The 8,820-nt window shown below is 28.5% G+C and overlaps 1 long non-coding RNA gene and 1 pseudogene across 1 annotated transcript; one reads left to right on the plus strand and one right to left on the minus strand.

Annotated features, from left to right (window-relative positions):
- Positions 1-2,401: 2,401 nt before the first annotated feature.
- LOC121230641 (uncharacterized) lies at positions 2,402-4,324 on the minus strand. The gene is made up of 2 exons (XR_005928663.1): positions 4,188-4,324; positions 2,402-2,944 (listed from the first exon to the last, which is right to left on the minus strand). It is a non-coding gene; the product is annotated as an uncharacterized lncRNA (long non-coding RNA).
- Positions 4,325-5,122: 798 nt separating this feature from the next.
- LOC107959373 (gibberellin 2-beta-dioxygenase-like) lies at positions 5,123-6,764 on the plus strand (annotated as a pseudogene).
- Positions 6,765-8,820: the final 2,056 nt, after the last annotated feature.

Genomic DNA, 8,820 nt, shown 5'->3' on the forward strand with positions numbered 1-8,820 from the left:
GCTTTGTATATCATTATTTTTAATTGTTTTACATATTATTTATCTTAAATTATTTTATATAATTTACTTCAAACTGTTTTATATATTATGTTGTTTCGCTTTCTTTGATTATTAAAATTGATATTAAAGAGATATATGTTGTGTGATTATTGCCATTGTATGTACCCTAATTTGTCCCTTTGTATTTTCATATTATTGTTATTCATTTGTATAACTTTTTATCCATGTATTGTTCTTCCATGCTTGCAATTATGCTTTTATTTCTTGTCATTGCATCATGATTACAATTCCAACTTTTGCCCATATCGATTGTCTTTTATCCTTAAGTAAACCAAACAAATATATTTTGAGTCAGTTCTTTAATCGCTTATTTGAAAGTTTCTCAAAACAAGGCAATATTTCGTGTTCGAGAATTCGAGAAATCGTGCCCTAACATGCCGGGTTTCGATTTTCCATTGACCAAATAACAAAATATCCTTTTAAAATTTCAATGCATGAATTTTGGAAGTCATGCGATGATCTTGGTATCGAGGGTTTGAAATGTTGTATCCTAACGTGCTGGATATAATATTTTATTCCTTCGGAACAAGAGAATCTTAATATCCAATTCTAGTTTCCTAAACATTTTTTAAAGGAATTGTATTTTAAAATCTTTTCAAATTTTCGACATTAGGACATTAATTAATCAATAAGGTACCAATTTTGGGCACTGCGAGGGTGCTAATCCTTCATCGCACGTAACCGACTCCCGAACCCGTTTTCTTGAATTTCGTAGGCCAAAATCAATATTTTAATAAAATAAAATGTTTTGTAGATGATCCGATCACACCTAAACAAAAAGGATTGGTGGCAACTCCATATTTCTTTTTAAAGTCGATCCCCGTTTTTCAAAAAAAAATGGTTTCGACATAGTTCACACGAAATTATTATTGTGTTTGTACCATTTTAAACTCTGTAGCCATATACACGTTTTTCATCTTTCATATAGCAGTCCATATACATTTTAAACTTGTAACAACATAATATACATATCATCCAATCATATAATAATTTCACGTCTATTTGATACCATGTATTTATATTCATTTTTGTTATATATTTCATATTTTACAATTTAGTCCATTTGATTCCAAAAACATTATATGCATAATAATTCAAACTAAAAAGCAAAACAATATAATACAAATTTATCATAATTTAATAAAGTAAGTCCCATATGAACTTACCTAGCAAAACAACAAACAAACAAGACGTCAATGACTAGTATGAAATTTTACCTTTTCCTCGATTATCCTTCGATTGATTCGATTTCTGATCTATACAATAATTCGTTTCAATTTATCAATTTCAAATACCTTATATCATCCTATTAAAAGTATAAGTCTGTTCAATTTCACTTTTTGAATGTTCTCTAAAATTTTGCATTTTATTCAACGTAGTTCTTAAAATCGAAATTGAGTTAACTTTCAAATTTGAGCCTCGATTTCAAAATAAATCTCAATATAGCCCTTCTACAACCTCCTATTATCCATAATTATAGAAATTCAACATCAATTTCAAAACTTTTTGCACTTTAGTCCCTATGTTCAAAAACTAGCAATTAAACTTTACAAACTATTCGTTTTTCACTTCTAAGCTTAAAACTAACAATTTAGTACCAAAAGCTTAAAAAAATCATCCATGGAAACTTTTGAAAACTTTAACAATTTTACAAATTGGTACACGGGCTAGCTAAATTAAGCTCTCGAGACCTCAAAAACATAAAAATTACAAGAAAATGACTTAAATTCCAAATTGAAGGACCAAAAGCTTAAAACTCCCAAAAAAAACCATATGTTTTTCTCACCCTAGTCAAGTTGAAGAATATGAAGTAAAATTGTCATATTTTCTTTTATTTTGTCTTATATACTTCGTTTATTAACTAATTAGTTATAATTTATTTAATTAAACTTTAATTAACATACTTAATGATGATTAACTAAATTGGTGAATAAAAGTTGTCATTCACCATCGTTTGGTGATTTAATAAAGGTTCAATTCTCAAGTGGTCCCTTTAGCTAATTAAAAATTCATAGCGATTAACTTTTATCATTTGTACAATTTAGTCTTTGTACCTTAATTTATTGTCCAAATGACAAAAATAGTTAACCAAATTTTAATTAAACTTTATATTAACATTGTAAATATTAAATAATAATATTTATGGGCTTGCTCATCAAAAATGAAAATTTGAAACTACCGTTTCCGACACCATTGAAAAACAGGTTGTTACAATTTACTTAATTGATTAACCAGTTAAATAGTCGATTCATGTGAGATAAATATAAGGTGAAAGTTTATTCTACTATTTATATAAACAATCAATTAATTAAATTAACGATAGAGATATAAATAAATAGAATAGGGAAGAGAATGCTCATGGATTAATCAATGTAAAAGTGCATTTCTAAAGCAATCTCCGCTCGCAATCGTCTAACTTTGGAATAGAAGAATTCCAATTAAGAAAACATAAACAACTAGACTAAGGAATAAACTGCAAACTGAAATTGAAATTATAAAATCTTATCTAAGTCTGAATCCCCCTTTCTTTTGGTTATAATATTACTTATATAGGTTAAAAATGAAAGACTAAAATGCCCCTTTAATTAATACAACAATTAGGGCTTTAAACTCGAGAAAGACCCTAAACTGCCCCTTGAAACTGCAGTTGTCGTGTTTGTGATCACTGTGATGTCACGACATGGAGCACCTTGCTTGTCGCGATGTCGGCTAATGTTGCAACTTTCGTAGCTCGATGTCGCGACATTCACTCAAGTTTTGTCCTCGAGGCTATTTTCAAGTCAATCTTTGATGTCGTGACTTCCTTTTTTGCCGCAAGTTTGGCAGCAGTTTCAACTCAAAGTTGCATCTTTAACTCCCAATTCACCGTACTTAGTCAGATAACCTTATGTAAATATCAAAATATCGTAAAAACTATAATAAAAAAAACATAATTTAACTACTTCAACTATAAAACATAAATTAATATTAAAATGACTTGATTTAACTATTAAATAAACTAGAATTATGTGAAAAGGGATCTAAATTATAGTGTAAATCGTGACAAATCACATTCATGATACAATTCACAATCTCTCTTTGTCTTCTTTGGACATTTTGTTTTATCACTTTCTTCTTGTGGGTCAACTGATAAAAGAAAATAGCGGATTAAGATCCTTATTAATTAAACCAACATCAGTAGAAGTTATCTATGTTATATTTGATAAAAAAGAGAAATAGGTGAAAATAAAAAGATTATACTAAATTGTTACTTCATATAAGTATTTTTTTTGTTTAAATAATTTCACTTAAACAATTGTTTGAAAGAAAAAAAAAACATATTTATCCCAAATTAAGGTTTCAGTTATTACAAGAACACTTATGATTTTATATTAATCTTATTTGTTTTATTAATGCATGACAAAAATTGATTCTTTGAAAAAAACAAATTTAGAATAAAGAGATAATTTATTTTCCAATGTTGTAAAAATCAGATGAAACTAATTAATTAAGCCCAGAACCAATCGTCCATTTAGTCCAGCATATACCATGCAACTCAAAATTCTTCAAATCAGATATGAAACTTATTGTTGTAAGTTAAAAGAAAAACACTGTTATATTAAAATAATACTTAATTACGTATTTAATATTAAATTATTTGAATACAATCTTTAATATTCGATCCTAGAATTAAAATGTAAGATTGAAATGTTTAATTTATACTTAAATCCCTGGAATTTTATTGATAAGATGTTAAGAGCCATACAAGTCGACCCTTCCTCCCTAACCTGAGTAAGATTGTAAAGTTGACAATGATATGCCTCTTTGTGGAATTGCCATCATTTTAGTCTAGAACCGACTATACCAGAAAACTGAATTCAGATCAACTGTATTATTTTCTTTCACTTTTATAAAACAAAAAGATTGCCATCAACGAAATAAAATTTAGAATTTGGATATTTTTATTTCCACCAGGCCTAAATTTGTTATTTTACTTGTTACAGATGTTGACGGTACTTGTCAATTCTATCTATTAAGGGATTGTATTAACTTAATTCCATTAAAAATTTATTTGAAATTTTTATTTTTTTTCAAACAAAAAAAATTTATTTAATAATAGAATAGAATGGATTCGTAGATACACTCACCTGTCAAAACAGTGAAAATGCTGGCCTCACTCTGCTGACCTCTGATGAGTGATGACATTTATGGAGTGCCCAAATTATTTCCTTAAAATATCGAGAGAGAGAGAGCTTTTATTAGCGCTTTTTTTCTTGCCTGCTTCCTTCCCCCACTCCGCAACATATGTACATGCAATGAATGATACCACTTAGTTTAAGAAAAGAAATTATGACCCTCCAATTTTAAAATTATATATTTTAAAATTTTTTATTTTTTTATTTTTTTAACTTTTAAATTTACATTATTTAACAAATCACCTAAAAATAAATAGAAAAATTAATGTTTGTTAACTCTGCCCACCACGTGAATGTCATGTCAATAATTAATTAATTTTAAAATTTTTAAAAAATAAAATATAATTTTTTTAAAAAAAAAGTAATTAATTGTTAATGTTATCAATTATGTAAGTTTAATGGTTAAAAAAATCAAAAAATATGTTTGGTGTTTGATAGAAAATAGATGAATTTGAATATTTAGGCAGAAATTAAAAACAAATTAATCACATTATCATGTAAATCCTCCATAATCTCATTGCCCCTCTAATCATGTCAAACATTGAAAAATTTTGTAAGGGGGAAGGGAGTAATCAAAGATTTGAATACCCTTTACCGTGTGATAAGAATCCCCCCCACTCCACTAAACTAGTATAGATTAAATGATTAGACAGAATATAGAAACAAATGACAGTATCATATAAATAAATATTCTTGACGTGATCCCTTTTTATCATTTGAAACATTGAAAACTTTTGCAGAAGGGAATTGGATTACCATGCATGTTTTAATTGGTTGATACCAAGTGATAGAATGCATTAGAAATAGCAATAGCAAAATCCTTAGGCGTTGGTATTTAAATCCATCAACCCTCAGGCCCCTACAATCTCCCCTCTGCTTTCCTTTCTCTTTTTAAACTATGGTTGTGTTGTCACAGCCAGCAGCATTAGAGCATTGTTCCTTGATCAAAACATGCAAACCTACATGTGTTTTCACAGGGATTCCTGTGATTGACCTAAGGGACCCGGAAGCAAAGACCCTCATAGTCAAGGCCTGTGAAGAGTATGGCTTCTTCAAACTGATCAATCATGGTGTTCCAATGGAATTCATGACCAGATTGGAAGCTGAAGCTCTTAGCTTCTTTAACCTCCCCCAGTCCGACAAGGACAAAGCTACCCCTTTTGGCTATGGCAGCAACAAAATTGGACCAAATGGTGATGTGGGATGGATTGAATATCTCCTTGTCAATACCAATCCTCAACTCACCTCCCTCAAAACTCTTTCAGAAAATTTCTGGTATTACTTTTCACAAGCAACATTTCTTTTTAACTTCCCTCTTTGTTTCGATTAGTAATTTTGGCATTTTTTATGAAGCAGCTATGCAGTGAATGACTATATCCTAGCAGTGAAGAGATTGGCATTTGAAGTAGTGGAAATAATGGCTGATGGCCTGGAAATTGAGCCAAGGAATGTGTTGAGTAGGCTATTAAGAGATGAGAAAAGTGACTCGTGTTTCAGGCTAAACCACTATCCACCATGCCCACAGCTACAGGCATTGAGTGGTAGAAATTTGATTGGGTTTGGGGAACATACAGACCCACAGATAATTTCTATCCTAAGATCCAACAACACATCAGGCCTGCAAATATGTCTGAGAGATAGGACTTGGGTTTCAGTCCCTCCTGATCAAACCTCCTTTTTCATCAGTGTTGGTGATACCTTGCAGGTACCTTTAAAATATTTTTTTATTCACTCTGTATGTTTCCTTTCCTCATGAACATACTAAATCGTGTAATGTGGGTGGGGATGAATATTTGTTTGTTTTAAGGCAGGTAATGAGTAATGGGAGGCTAAGAAGTGTATTGCATAGGGTGTTAACAGACTCAATGAAATCAAGGGTTTCAATGATCTATTTTGGAGGGCCACCTATGAGTGAAAAGATAGTGGCTTTAACTTGTCTAATGGCAAAGGGAGAAGAGAGCTTGTACAAGGAATTCACATGGTGGGAATACAAAACTTGTGCATACAAGTCAAGGTTGGGTGCTAATAGGCTTGGGCTGTTTGAGAAAACTGCTAATGCAAGCCTATGATGTTTGTGAAAGCTCCTCCCCCCTAATTTGGATAATACTTCGGATTTTGTTGCCATAGATTTTTTCTTTTACTGATAATATTGGGTTTCTTTGCTTTTATTGGGTTTCCGACAAAGCATAAAAGAATATGTTATCCATATTTTCCTCTTAGGCCCTACATCAGTTCCATATAATATAATTTTGCTTTGGGCTCTAACTCATTTCCCCATCCATCGACACTTTATGGGTTTTTTACCCTAATAATATAAAAAATAAAATAAAATATCAAAATAATATATTGCTAAAATTAAGTATCAAAATGGTACATTTAGATGGGTGGAGGGTGTCAGATAAGCAGCACCAGTGGAGGGTGTTAGATAAGCGGCACCAGTTGCGTCATCTGATAGGCGGCACCAGTTGTGCCTATCTGATAAGCAGCCCACCCAATATATTTTCCCCTGAAATTTATTTGGCATGTTATTTTTTGGTTATTTTAATTTTATTTTTTTATTTTTTATGTAAGTAAAAGATGAGACCATTGATATGGAATTTGAAATTTTTGAGATAAATTAGGAATTAGTTTATATGATTTAATTTTTTAAGATTTTATGTTTTTTATAAATAATAAAAATGAAAATTATTTTGAACTTTTATGAAAAAAATTATATTTTTTGACAATAATTAAGTTGGCGTGTTATTATATATATATTATTTTAAACCAAAAATGTTTTACTTATTATCATTTTAAAGTAATAATAAAAATATTCATATTTACTTATTATATTTTTTGACAATAATATTCATATTTCCCCTCCACTCCCTCATTCGGCTTTTATCAATTTGGAAAATAATAACAAAAATATAATATAAACGATACATAATAAATACAAATATTTTTATTATTACTTTAAAATGATAATAAGTAAACATTTTTTGTTTAAAATATAATAAATATATATAATAACATGCCAACTTAATTATTATAAAAAAATAATTTTTTCATAGAAATTCAAAATAAATTTTATTTTTATTATTTATAAAAAAACATAAAATATAATTTAAAAAAACATAAAATCTTAAAAAATTAAAACATATAAACTAAATCCTAATTTATCTCATAAATTCCAAATTTCATGTCAATGGTCTCATCTTTTACATATATAAAAAATAAAAAATAATATTACAATAATCAAAAAAATAACATGCCAAATAAATTTGAGGGAAAAATATACTGGGTGTGCCGCCTATCAAATAGGCACCATCAGTGCCGCCTATCTGATACCCTCCACTGGTGCCGCTTATCTGACACACTTCACCCATCTAAATGTACCATTTTGGTACTTAATCTTAGCAACATACCATTTTGATATTTTATTTTATTTTTTATATTATTAAGGTAAAAAACCCACACTTTCTTCTATCTCCTAAATTCTAATATGATACATTAATTTGACCGAAAACATGGAATTTTTAGATTTTACAAATAAAATTAATAAATTAATAAGTATTTTATAAGAGTATGATAAAATATTAAAAAATAGATAATTTTTTTTAAAAAATCACATTTCAATTTTTTAAAATTACTTGTAAAATTAAAAAAAATACACATACCAAAGTATTCACTCTTAATTCCATTCCCAACACTCAATTTTTTTTTCCTTTCTTTCTGCCCCTAACCACTTGCATGTTTGCTCTAATAAAGCTACGTTTATTCATTCTAGCTCTACCTACTCTTAACATATTCTCCTACAAAACTTCCTAAAATGTGGTCACACGAAGAGGACCAACAATGTTAGAACAACCTCTTCCTAAACGATTGGACTTTTGATCAAGGTTATTGAATTCAAATCCGTGTTAAATTAGTCAGATCGAAAATCGATTAATATATCAGTTTAGAGTTAAGTTAAAAATCAATTGACATATACCGATTAAATTGAGATAAAAAAATTAAATTAATTGAAGTAAATTTTATAATTTTTGATATATTTTTTTTTGTTTTTAAAAAATTATAAGTTTTTTAGTAATTCATTTAATTGAAATCGGACCGGCAATTAATTTAGGATTGGTGACCTAATTGATTCATTCATTAACTCAATTCAAAATATATATATATATATTGGTTTACTGGATTAAATTGGTCAATTCAACCACTTTAAAAATTAAAATAATATTAATTAATAATAATTTAAAAATATTTTTTAAATACTGAAAATTAGAAAAAAGAAAGGGCAAAAAAGAAAAAAGGAAAAAGAGAGAATGCATTGAGAAGCCAAAATGTATCTTGTTTTAAAAGTTATAGTCAAAAGTCAATAATATTAAATTTTAACTCTAAATTCATATCATGTCTTACTTGTACTCAATATATTATCATATAATTAGAGCAAAGCAAGGATCCAAGCACCAGGAGAAACAATTTAAAAAATAAAAGATGAATAAAATACTCAAAACAAATCCCCCAAATAAAAAATTTTAAAAATTGAAGGAAAATGAAAATCTCAAAGCATTTTCCTCCGACATATCTCAAATATATTCCATGT

This window comes from Gossypium hirsutum, chromosome A06 (genome assembly GCF_007990345.1).
Source record: "Gossypium hirsutum isolate 1008001.06 chromosome A06, Gossypium_hirsutum_v2.1, whole genome shotgun sequence".
NCBI classification, from domain to species: domain Eukaryota; kingdom Viridiplantae; phylum Streptophyta; class Magnoliopsida; order Malvales; family Malvaceae; genus Gossypium; species Gossypium hirsutum.